Raw genomic sequence first — 13,677 nt, 5'->3', positions numbered from 1 at the left:
ACACTGTTACCCCTTGCAGTTGATCAAAAAGATTATCTATCCTAGGCAAAGGATATTTATTATTAACTGTGACCTTATTGAGTTCTAAGTAATCAATACACATTCTCATGCTTCCATCCTTCTTTTTCACAAACAAGAGTGAGTCTTATGAACTCCTTGTCCAACAATTCCTGAAGCTGGTTCTTGAATTCTTTTAACTCTACAGGTGCCATTCGGTAGGGCGCCTTAGATATTGGTGCTGTTTTTGGTGCAAGTTCGATAACGAATTTGATTTCTCTATCCGGGGGTACACCTGGTAAATCATTAGGAAACATTTTTGGAAACTCACAAACAATGTGGACATTTTCTTATTTCAATTCCATCTCCTTAGATTTATCCACCACATTTGTCAGATATGTCGAACACCCATGTTGCATCATGTTCCAAGCTTCCAGTGCCAATATAATGGGTGTACGAATTCCTACCACTTCACCCTTAAAAGAAAAGAGTTCTCCTTCTCCCGGTCTGAATTCTATGGTCTTTTGCAGACAATCTATCATTGCTTCATATATGGCTAGCCAATCCATGCCAACTATAGTGTCATAATCTGATATGTCTAACTCTATGAGGTTTGCTGGGCACTCTTCTACCCTCAACTATTATAGAAGTTGACTGTAGCCACCTAGTTGATGAAATAATGTATCTTGAAGGTAACATGGTACTAAAACTACTCTCAAATAGTTTACATGGAATACCCATTCTATCAATTATACTCATAGCAACATAAGAGTGAGTCACTCCAGAATCAATGAGGACTCTATATATCATACCAGAAATAGGGAGCTAACTTGTGACCACGGTATTATTGTTGGCTGCTTCCTTTTGGGTTAATGCAAAAACCCTTGCTGGCACTAGGTTGCTATTACTGCCCTGCTCTGCTTTCCACTGTGGGCAATCCTTCTTCAAATGGCTTGCCCGAACGCACTTGTAACACTTATTGGTGCTAGCCTGACATTCTCCCAAGTGTTGTTGCGAGCATTTACGGCAGCTTGGGTGCTCAACTTTGTTGTTTTGGTGATTTCCGTGGCTACGATCACTGTTTTGTCTGTTATGGTTGTTGTGGTGGTTATGATTGTTCTAATTATTGTTATTTTGGTCGGGGGTCTAGGCCTCTTGTCATTTCCACTGCTCTACCCTTCATGGGCCTTCCTCTTATTGCCCCCATGGAAGCCTTCGTTTCTATTGGCCTCCCTTCTTGCAACACTGGCCTTCCATATACGGTCCTCCAAGTATTCCGCTTCAAGTTCCTTATCCAAGACCTTAACATAACTAACCACCTTAGCACTGGTCATCTTGACATCTCTAGCAATCATTGACTTAAGTATGTTCATAAACCTTTGGACCAAAATGGCTTCGATTGGTACCATTTCAGGTGAAAGCCTAGCCAACTTGTTAAACTTATGTGCGTAGTCGGTAATGAAAAGGTTCCCTTCAACCAAGGTCATGAACTCGTCCACTCTGGTTGCCAATACAACTTCTTTTTAATACTTCTTGCCAAAAACTTGGACAAAGTTTTCCCAAGTCATAGTGTTCAGGTCATGAGTCTGCCTCACCACATCAACCATATTCTTGCATCCAACATGAGTAGGTGAGCTGCACATGAAACCCTCTAATGATCATTCAACTCCATGTGATCAAAGATGGCTTCTAAAAACTTCAACCAGTCTTCTACCAACATAGTGTAAACTTTCCCATCAAAACTAGGTGGGGCTTGCTTTCTTAAATGCTCATAGACTGGCTTGAATCCATAAGCCATAGGCAGTGGTGTAGGTGGTGGTACTGGAGGATCAGGCTGTGCCACCTGTACCTGGGGCACTTTGGGTACATGCCTGGCTTGAGCCAACTCCTCATCCCTCTGTCTCAACTGTTCCCTCAACCTCGCTATTTCTGTAGCCAAATCCACAGTCAATGTAGATGGGGCTGCTGGTTGGGCTTGTGGAATTCTCAAATGAGGGATTTTTGTAGCGTTAGGACTTGTACAGGCACCTCTTCCTCGGCCTCTCCCTCTTTCCCTACCTCCTCTTCTTCTTGTTGACATTTTTGACATTCTAAGGAAACAAAAGAAAGTCATGAAAGTTGTCATACATTCCCATATCCCATCCATTTAGAGTTTGCAAAAGAGAAAATATTAAATCATAACATCCAAAGTTTTCAGAAAATTACCCTATAAATTCAAACATCAAACAAAGTATTTAAATAAAACGATGAAAGAATCTATAAGTTCATAAGGGTTTTTTTAAAAGAAGGCCCATTTTATTTGTTAACATTTATTGAAGGAAAATTGAGACAGACTCTAGTCCTCGATTGAGGACTCGTCCCCTGAGCTGTAATAGATGACTTCTTTCATAATGTGGAAGTAATCAGGAGCGCTAGCCAATGTCCTGATCCTTGAGCTCACTTTTGGTATGGTGTGCATTACTTCTTGTCACACCATCTCCCCTTCATAGTCATGCATTGTCTTGAATTATTCTTCCATCTCCCTGTCATCCTTCTTTACCATGATCTCCTCCAAACGACTAAAATCGCAATTTTCTACGAGGTCGTAAATAGTGTATTCGAATGTGCCAAAGTCCAAATCATCCTGGACAACATCGTGCCATGCCATGGTCAACTAAAGGAGAGCCTTGGGATATATAGACATTGATTCCCTTAGCACCCAATATTGCTCAGTTGGCCAAAGCAACACCCTCTCTCGTTAATCAATCCTTGGATACGTTCGTAAACTACCCCAATCATTTTTAGTACAACAATCCTCCAATCACCGTGATCCTCATTGAGTTGTACCTTAGGTATAACATGAATCTCTTTGAGTAATTGTTTCTTAGTAGTTCTAATAATAGGAGGCATCTTTATAAATTGCAATTACAAAACTACAAAATTTAAAAGTAGGAAAAAAATAGATAACATTTAAAGCAAGTACTTATAACACTGTGGGGAGGGTCCTTGGAAACATGAACAACCTGCCTCTAGTACCATTTCTAAAGCGCCCTAATCTACTACTTTATAAAAACGCACTTATTTCATAGATAATTGAAAAATACCACTTCAAGGAATAATTGAGTGGGGCCTTGAATAAAACATGCATGTTTGGGACCAATAGTTAAAAATAAAAACAAAGTATTCTTATGCAATGTTAGAAAAAAAATGAAATCAACGTTTAAGTCTCATTGACGTAATTAAAACTAAAAATTCATAACATAGTTTCTTTTCAATTTCCGCGCTCATATTGATCGTTTGTTCGTTCATAGGAAAACTCCACGCCATACACACTCAAACGACGAAACTCCCTACATCACAGTGCGTGCCAGAGAGATTTCCTATTGTTTACTTGAAATGGGGAAAGTAAAGGGTGAGCTAAAAGCCCAGTAAGGAAGTACAACAATATCAAAGAAAACACAAGTAGGACATGTATAAGAAAATAGGGCAGAACATAACATCGTCGTAGTCATATTTCAAAATCATGAACGAAGTCATATTCATACATCACATTTATATATCATAAACATACTCTTTGTAATCATGGCACCTCTGTTCTCCATGTCACATCTTGAGGTAACCAGTATAACATGGGCTGGTAAAACCTCCTCTTTGAGGTAAACAGGATCTCAGGTTCTTGAATAACCTCGATACGTCTGCCCTCTGAGTTACTTCATATCCTTAGTAACTCATTTGTTATGTTGCATTCAGCACGCTAACAACCTTTTCTTTTCATTCCTCACACAAACACATGTAATACAGGTCACATCAAAACATAAATAATACATGTTGCATCATACTTCCCATAACATATCTAGATAGGATTATCATTTTCCATATCTCATGGTTTATCATCAAAACATAGCATCTTCATTTCCATAGCACATTATTTCTTGTAACATACAAGTCTTACCATTTTAATGGATAAACATAGAAAATTCTATCTAACTTCCTTACCTTAGGTCAGAGCAAAGAAAAATGAGAAAATGTCACAACAAGCCTATAATCATAACCAAACATTTGTCTCTTAGAATCACATAAGAATACTCATGCCCAACATATATACCCCACAAGTTGCACTAAAATTGCAAACATACCATAATTTCACATAAAATCACAAAAGAATCATGCTAATTCTACCTATTAATCCTTCATGGTTACAACATAAAAATCACATGTTTGGATAATAGGTGTATTTGTAACGTAAAAATACATTTGCATGTAACATGCATGCGTGTGAGCGTTCTTAAAATTTAACGTTTTAAAATGATAATTTCTACATGCTTATTTCTTGCCTCTTCAAACAAAATTCAGCAACATACTTTATTTACCATATAATTATTTCTTTAACCGCAAAATTGTTACACAAAACTTTAATACGACATATAAACTTTATAAAACAATTCATTTAATCTTTTCTAATTTCTCATGAAATAATAATTCTATTTATTATTCAAATAGAATTTAAAAAGATTGTGACCAAATTTTTAGTTATTTAGAATAACTAAATAAATTTTTTGTTTTCTTTTAGAAAAATAATTTTACTAATCTTTAAAAAACACTGCATGTTTATAAATGTGGAAATTCATAAATAAAGTGTTGACAATTACATTTTCATATATAAAATTTAAGACTTAATTTATTGGAGTGTAGGACTTACTTATCTTAAATAAAATATCATTTTTTCCTTAATGAACCAAAATTCAAAACAAGCTAATTTATTTGTTGAAGGTCATAAAATTGAATTTAAACCATATTCTTTTTCACAAATTAAAAAAAAATTGCATATATACTAAATGTTTACCGAGTTTTTCGGAAACGAATAACTAACAGAATAATAAAAAGATAAGAACTGTAGAAATGCTGAAATGTAACTAAACAAACAGTGTTTTTACGTGGTTCAGGCGTTAACAAGCCCTAGTCCACGAGTCGATGTTATTATACTTGGGAAAGGTTACAGTAAGATGGCTGGTGCACAGGAACTTCACACGCTCACAGTGTTTCTCTCGGGTTCTCTTGAAGAAGATGAAGCTAGAGAGATTTTAGTAGAGTTTTTGCTATATGATTTTTCCGTCCCTCTTCTTGTAAAATGAAGGGGTCTTTATAGCTAGGGTTTTGGATTAGGGTTTTTCTCTACGTACATGAGTCTTAATTACACCAGCCATAAATAGGGATACAATTACTGTAGTAGCATGACTACAAGACTCTATGTGGGTATATTTACGTGAAAGTATGGGGAACACACAAAGTCAGCCGTCTTTTCCAAGTTGTCAGCGGAACAGTAGGCGAAAAGGTACCCTTAGGCGTGCTGGGATGTGTGCGGCTTTGACCTGACGGGCGTGTCAGGCGGATATCATTCCAAATATGCCTCCTCTAGGACTCGACCGTTTGGCTTTGTTCCGTGCGAGGCACGGAACTGCTCCCGCGGAGACCACTCGAAGAGCTTCTCCTGGAAGGAGCTTCCCCGAAGGATACCCCTTCGGGAGTCTGGGAGAGTTGACGAGTTTCCGTATTGAGTTTGTTTGGAAGAGTAATTCGGACACTAAACGGGAGAGGCGAAGCCTTTCTGTTCATCCGCGAGCTCTGGTCACCTACCGTGAAAGACATCGATAATTCTGCTTCCCCGAGGTCATCAATCTAAACGCTATCCGGAAATCTTGATAACATTTACCCCCCAAGGTCACGGAGCTTTGAGAGATCCGGGAGCTTGTACAATCGGTTTCTTAGACTAGGCGAGGGGGCACCTTCTGTGTTCCCGGAAGGGTTCCTTTTTCCCGCCTGAGTATTAGTATGAAAAAGAAAGGGAATTTCTTCTGTTTGAGATCAAGTACTCAAGTGCGGCAAGGACCACGTGTCATTCTGGGAATGGTTCTGCGACCAAGACGTGTGCGTGAGGCGACTGGTTGAGGATGCGTGCGTCAGTCATCTGACTAATGATTTGACGGTTTTTAATGGTACTCAGGGCCCGAGGTGGTGTAATGATGGGAAATAAATACTTTATTCCCATCCGAGGAGTCATAAATAGGATCGTCGCTTCCTCTCCAGCCGTTGGATCTGACGCACACGGAATGGGAAGATCGGGACCGTCCACTTGAGGAATTCGAAACGGCTTCTTCCCTGCTATAAAAACGAGGGAAAGGACCTTTCTTCCTCTTTACGCTTTCAGATTCTCCATCTTTAGGATTTTCAGATTTCCAAACCTTCGAACTCTCAGGCTTCCCAGCTTACGTTCCCCCGAACTTGCCATTTCTTTTGGTAAGTATCTGGAAACTTTTCTTTTTGATTTGGCAGTGGGTTTATTCCCCGAAGTTCCTGGTTTGAATCGCCGTTCGTCTTTGCAGTTTTTACTTCTCGCGATCGTGCTGTGCAGTGATCCAGTTACTTCTTCTCTCAAAAATTCTGCAGAGTTTCAGTAATAGAATAAGGTCGTCCCTTTTCCTATCAATTATCCCTTATATTTATAGTGTAATTTTGTGGACAGGTCTGGGTAACCGTGTGCATAAATATTGTAACGCCTTGCGTTTCGAGTACCATTAAACGACTCGAGTCGGGATTTTTTTTCTCCGAGTTAAGAATATTATTTTAAATAATATTATATTTAGTTTGGAATTTATTTCCATGAGTTCTTGCTAGCTAAATTATGGATTTTTTTATTAAAAGACAAGAGAAGACTTTCAGTCTTGGACAGACACAAAAACCCTAATCGGGTAAAAATCTCATAAAATAAAATGAAAGACTATGGCAAACATATGTTGGGCATAAAATACATTCATAAAAATTAAATTTTGGTCAAAAATAATAAACAAAAGAGGAAATGTAAATTTTAGGCGTTTTGTGTTAAAATGCTTAATTTTACCGAATTGGGGAATTTTATTCCATAAATGGACCATAGGTTAAATTGTATTGTGTGATTAATTAAATTATATGTGAGAGACATTTAATTTAATTATTATAAGTTAAGTTTTATTTTTAAAACTTTATATGACTGAAAAAGGTTATAGAAAGTCATTTTGGATTTTTCTTCTTATGAAATATCTATTAACCTTTATAAAAAAATAATAATAATAATAATAACATAAATTAAAGAAATAGTGCCCAACCATGTGGGAAGACCAAATTATTTTAGTTGTAATCCCCATTTAAAATAGGGTTAATGGCCTCAAGTGGTCAAAGTAAAAACACTCAAGTGTTTTTAGATATTTTAGAGTTGTCTAAGACCTTCCAACCTCCCCAAAACCGACCCCCCCTCTCTCAAATCACTCTCATCTTGTTAAAAAATTCTCTCTCAAGTTTTCTATCCATTTTAATCCATCAAGAACACTATGAAAGCTTGGAAGCTTAAGCTTGTGTCTTGGAAGAGTTTCCCTAAGGTAAAGTTTAAAAAACTTGACTTTTGTAAAGTTTTTAACCGTAGATCTTTCAATAGCTAACAATATATGTTATTGGGGGAGTTGGTTAGGGTCTTTAAAGAGTTTTGAAGGATCCAAAGCTAGCAGAAACATCAAAACCTAAAGCAAAAACAACAAGAGGTAAAAAAGTTTACTTTTTATGTGTGTTATTATATGGTTTTTATTTTTAAGCATTATTTTGTATATTTAATGCTTAAATTTTCTTATTGATGATGTAATATGGCTATGGTAGTTTCTTTATCATTTTTATGATGCTTGTGTGTTGATTTTTGAAAATAGGGACCCAAATCCCTAAGGGTTTTGTTGAAAACCCCAAAACAAAAATACAAGTTTTGAGCTGTGACTTCCAAGTGGTGAAGCATCCACTGTATACTGATTTTGTAAAAATAAATTTTTTGGTGATGTTGCTGAGATGGAGTACATAAATTTGAGCTTTTAAAACACTCAAAAATGTTTAGAAATGAGTGAGTTATGCTATTTCAAAGCTTAGGTAAAAAGATGTTTTTTTCGTATTCTTAAATTCGGGACCAAGTTTGGACAGCCATTGTATAGGTCAAATGAACACAGTGTTTTCTAAAATGTGGTGGACATTTTCTGGGCATAACCTATTATTCCACTATAAAATTTGGTAACAAAATAATGAATGGTTTAAGAGTTATTAAGTTCCAAAGTTTGGAAAAAATAAGGACTTGAAAATAAAGTCATTTTTTCCTCAATGTTTGGAAAATATTTTCACCAATAAAAAATGTTCATTTTCACCTAAGATTTCACAGAGACCTAAATGGCATACCAAATATGGAATTGAGAAATTTTGGTAGCAAGGGTAAGTAAATTAGAAGTGATAACCTAACAAATTATGTAGTTAAAAAATGTGAAAAATGGGGTTTTCACGTTGTGTAAAAATGGGATTTTGGAACTTACGATAAAAAGTACATTTGTGCTTATTGCAAGATAAAAACTTGGTAAGTCTTAAAAATATTTTGACCTAAAATACCACTTTGGATTTAAGATAGAATTATTTTTATTAAAGAAATTTTATTCTTTCTAAAAATAAAAGATTTAATTTATTATTAAGTTGATAAATTAAAAGAGGGTTTAAAAATACTATATTTTGAGAAAATAATTAAGTAAATTATTTTTCTAGTAAGTAAACTTGATTAATTAACTTCGAAAAATTAACTAGTCAAGATAAGAAATTATTAACGGTTTTCGTAATTAAGTTAAAATTAGGCTATTTTCTTAAAACAAGTTTTAGAGATTAAAACCTTAAGAAAAATAAAAGGAAAATTAAAAGATTATTTTCTTGAAAAATAATTAAGGAATTTAGTTAGTATTTTCTGGATATAATCCCAGCTGAAATCTTTTATATATTTAACCGACTGTTGAAAGTACAAGTTAATAGCGAAACTTTTAAAGAATAAGATTTTTACCAGATTGTGGGAAAATACTATTGCGATACTCGAGCCTAAGTATTGAGAGGGTTTAGTCTCAAAATTTTTGGTACGAATTTCTTGAATGGATTTAAAACCGAATAAGGATCTTTAATCCTTACAATTGATTTCTAAAATGACCAAACTGCCCAAAATAATAATAATGAATTATGAAGTGCCATAATTAATCCGAGTATATTGTATGGATAATTACAGTATCGGCTAAGCATAACTGGACTATACATTGGAGGGTGAAATCCTGCTGAGAGCTAAGGACTCCATGTCAGTCAACTTCTATTGTGTGGATACAACATGAAATGACTATCGTATTGTATGTTAGTATAGAGACACATGCACATATATACACTGTCATAGAATGTTTGCATAGAGACGTTAGTCTAGTAGGTGTTGATTCAGAAAATATGAACGATAGATATCCGTCATATTCGAGATGGTTGATCCCCATCACACTACTTGTTTGATTTTATTATGTTCGTTTCACTACCGCGACGAGTGGCAAAGAGGTGAGGATTGCTGGTTTAAACCTAGGGGTGCCAAAATGAATGCGACCTAAGGGCCCTAATTCTTACTTAATCACTGAACGGTTAGAACCCGAGCAAGTGCTCTGATAAGTTATTCCCGGATAGTCGCCGTGAATATTGGCCATTCAGTGAGAGTGCCTAGAGATAGTTGGGGTTGCCAAGTTTGACTGAGGCTGGACACCCTAGGGGCAACTGATTAACTTCGATTACACTCTTGAATAGTTGCAATGCCCTAGGTAACTTAATGATTACCCTTGTGAGGGATTTACTCTTGAATAGTATCAATGCCCTAGGTAGCTTGATGGTTACCCTTGTGAGGGATTTACTCTTTAATAAGTGGTGATGCCTTAGGTAACTCGATAGTTACCCTTGATGGGGATATTTATTGGCTAGATCTTAGTGTTGAGACTCGGTTCTCCCCAATTTATTAGCAAATATACCAAAGGGCGTGATACGCCCGAATTGTCAGAAATTATCGAGCGTTGGTCTCGAATTATATTGTGATATATTATATATGTTTACTCTGGGATTTTCTGAGTGCAAGGATTTATTTTTTTATCTATAATAGTTTGCCATTGGTTATCAGGCATGACCATAAGGTTTCCAGGATGCTTTTGCATTCTTTAAATTGATTGTTTAGGGTCCGGATGGATCCGGAACCCTAATTCTGTTAAGATATTGTTACGAGTGGTCTGTGACCACTTGTCTTCTTTGCATGCTTTTGTTTTAAAGTTAAACTTACTAAGCGTTTTCGCTTACCTAGTTGTTTCCTGTTGTAGGTAATAACAAGGGCAAGGCAGAGCAGTGAGCGCTGCAGTGTGCCTTGTGAATGTACATGTGGACCGACCTTTTGGGAAGCCGTTTTGTTTTTGGAAATGTTGTGTTATTTTCATAAACTAGGCTCACTTTACTTCTCATAAACTATGTTTGTATTAAATTTTAAGTATGGCCATACAACTTTTAAAAAGTTTTTTTTATACGGGTTTTTGAGACATTTTGTTAAATGAAAACGTTTATATTTCCGCATTATCGAGTCTTGAAAATTGGAATCATTACAAATATGGTATACATTTAATATAGATAAGTCCCATTTACATTGGGATATGATTGCATAATAGAATATACTTCTGCTATCCCGGATAATAAATGATAAATGTGCAATACAGCCTGGGCATTAATGAACGTACATAGAGCCTCCGAGTCTCTCAGGATCCTTTAGTATGCATCATGACCAGGTCTCCACGAGCTGAACGTCTTATTCAAGTTGGTGATCTAAGAATATCTGAACCTTAGTTCATATTAACTTCAGAGCGCCTTAAAGGGGATTTGGCCACTATATGTCTCAAACTGGACAGTCATCCTAAGAGGTGGCATGATAATTACCTGAATGTCGTATTGCCAAGTCCTAACTCAAGTTGCTCACATCATCATTAGCTAGATTTTCTGCTTTTCTATATATTCATCTGTCAACTGTATCCTTAGCTGAGTGATTAAACTCGTGCTAATTTTTAGGGTACAACAAAAACACCACTTTGAGGCAACATATGTGCATTCTATAACATTTATTTACCATATTACCATCCCAAGATAATAAGAAAAAATCAGCAAGCATAAATAAAAGAAAAACCACTTTTAAACATGTTTTAAATATAACACCTAACATGTTTCTTCCATTCAAGTATTACAAGAACCAATACTATCCAAGCATCAAGAACCTAACCTTTATACACACAAAATCAAATTAACATCTTTAAAGGAAGTCGTACTCATTTAAAATCTTAAAAAGAAACCTCACATGTTTCTAAAATCACAAGTGACACCAACTAATAAAAATGAAATCAAGCATGCTTTGAACATCTCCCCTAGGCTGAAACACTGATAGCCAAAAATCAACAAATCTTTTCATGTTCTAAAAATGTGAAAAATAGTCATCATCATAATTTAGTAGATCAAAACCGAAACCCTTGTCAACACATAATCATACATAATCTCTATATAACAAAATAATAATAATCATAATAACCACTCAAACATATAAAATTCAAAATCAAATAATCCTACATGCTTTCCAAGAACAAGATCAACCAAGATTCAACAACATCATCAATGACCATCTCCTAACCAAAACAACAACCTTCCATCATCAACCTATATTGACCAATCCATCAAATACTAGAAAGCCATAACCAAGAATAGATTCATCATACAACATAGTTAAAGAAATCCATTACCATCCTTGGCAGAAATCAATGACTCAAAATTTAGCCACCTCTTTGATTACCCTAGGGTTTCAAAACCCACATCAAGAAAGAAAAAAAAACATGAACATTAAAGCTTAGAAACCAAGATGGTGAGGAGATGAACTAGAGAATCAATCACTATGGAAAAAAAAAAGATACAAACTTAGGTTAGAACCACCCTTCCTTTCCTCTTCTTCTTCTTCTTCTTCTCCTTTTCCTTTCCTCTCTTTCACGCTGTATCTCTGTCTCTCTAGCCGACGGTCCCAATAGCCAAATGAGGCTCTTTTTTTTTTCTTTCCTTTATTTAACTTTAGGGAAAATAACCTAGTCCAATGGGAATGGGAAAGTTTCCCAAATCTAATTTTCATTTATTTGGTTTTTTAAATAATGGAATAAAAATAAATTAAATGATGATAACTTCATTTTTCCCAATTTGGCTAGTATCATCAAATCAAACCAATTAAATCCAAACCGTAAAGGAAAAGAAGACCATCACTTTCCCACTCTATTCCACACGCCTATCACCTTCTATTTACTTCTTTTAATTTTTTTTAATTCTTTAATTTCACAAATAAACAAAATAAGAGGAGATCAAGTTTAGAAAATACTATTGCATGCTCATCATGCAACCATGCACATGCACACACCTAATAGCTCATGTGCATTACTACTTACCATGCACCTTGATGCATTCAATCAAAACTCATTTACTTAGAATTTAATTAATAAATAAAAAAATTAACAAATTAAATTCACATAATTCCTGCTAAACAATTCAAACAAATAAAAGAAAATCTAACACTTAACAATTACCAATAAAATAAAGCACACAATTAATTAAACTAAAAAAAAATTGGTGCCTACAACGCTAGCAACCTTTTTCTTTTCATTGATCATACAAGCATATGTAATACAGTTCACATCAAAATATAGGAATTACAGGTTTCATAACACTTGTCTTATCATGGCATATCAAACATAGAGTTTACACCTTTCATAACACTTAGCCTATCATGACATATCAAAACATAACACTTTCACTTCCATAGTATTTAATTTATTCTAACAAACAAGTCTTACCATTTCATAGCATAAAACATAGATAATTCTATCTAACATCCTTACCTCATGTCCGAGCAAAGTAAAATGAGAAAACGTCACAACAAGCCTATAATCATAACAAAACGTTCGTCTTTAAAATCATGTAAGAATACTCATGCCCAACATACATACCCCACGTGTGCATGGGACGTGCACACGTGGCACAAGTTGCACTACAATTTCAAACATGTGATAATTCCACATAAAATCATAAAAAAATAATGATATTTCTACAAATAAATTTGTCATGGTTACAACATAAAAATCACATGTTTGAGTAATAGGTGTATTTTTTATCGTAAATATACATTTGCATGTAACATGCTTAAAATTTAACGTTTATAGTCATAATCTCTACATGTTTATTTCTTGCCTTTTCTAAAACAATTCAGCAAGTATACTTTGTTTACCATTTAATTATTTCTTTATCCACGCATTTGTCATGCAAAAGTTTATTATAAAATATTTAATTTTATAAGATATTTCATTTAGCCTTTTAATTTCTCATGAAATAATAATTCCAAATATTATTTAAATAGAATTTTAAAGATTGTGACAAAATTTGTTGTTACTTATAATGACTAAAAAAAATTATTGTTTTCTTTAGAAAATAATAAATTTACTTATCTAAAAAACAACATATTTACAAAATGTGAAAATACATAAATAAACCATATTCTTGTAACAATGTAAATAAAAAAAACTGCATATAAATATAAGTGTGAGAATACATATTTAAATTTTTAAAATATCACATTTATCATATACATAGCTTAAGATTTAATTTATTTGATACACTTGTTTTACTTATCTCATTTAAAAGACACTTTCTTCCTATTAACTAATATTTTCCAGAAACTATTTTATTTAATTAAAATAACACACTTGAATCATCCACCATATTTTCTTTCATAAAATGACAAAAAAAACTGCATGTATT

Source organism: Humulus lupulus, chromosome 3 (genome assembly GCF_963169125.1).
Source record: "Humulus lupulus chromosome 3, drHumLupu1.1, whole genome shotgun sequence".
NCBI lineage: Eukaryota > Viridiplantae > Streptophyta > Magnoliopsida > Rosales > Cannabaceae > Humulus > Humulus lupulus.
The sequence above is the reverse complement of the archived record's forward strand: the minus strand, read 5'-3'. Positions refer to the sequence as shown.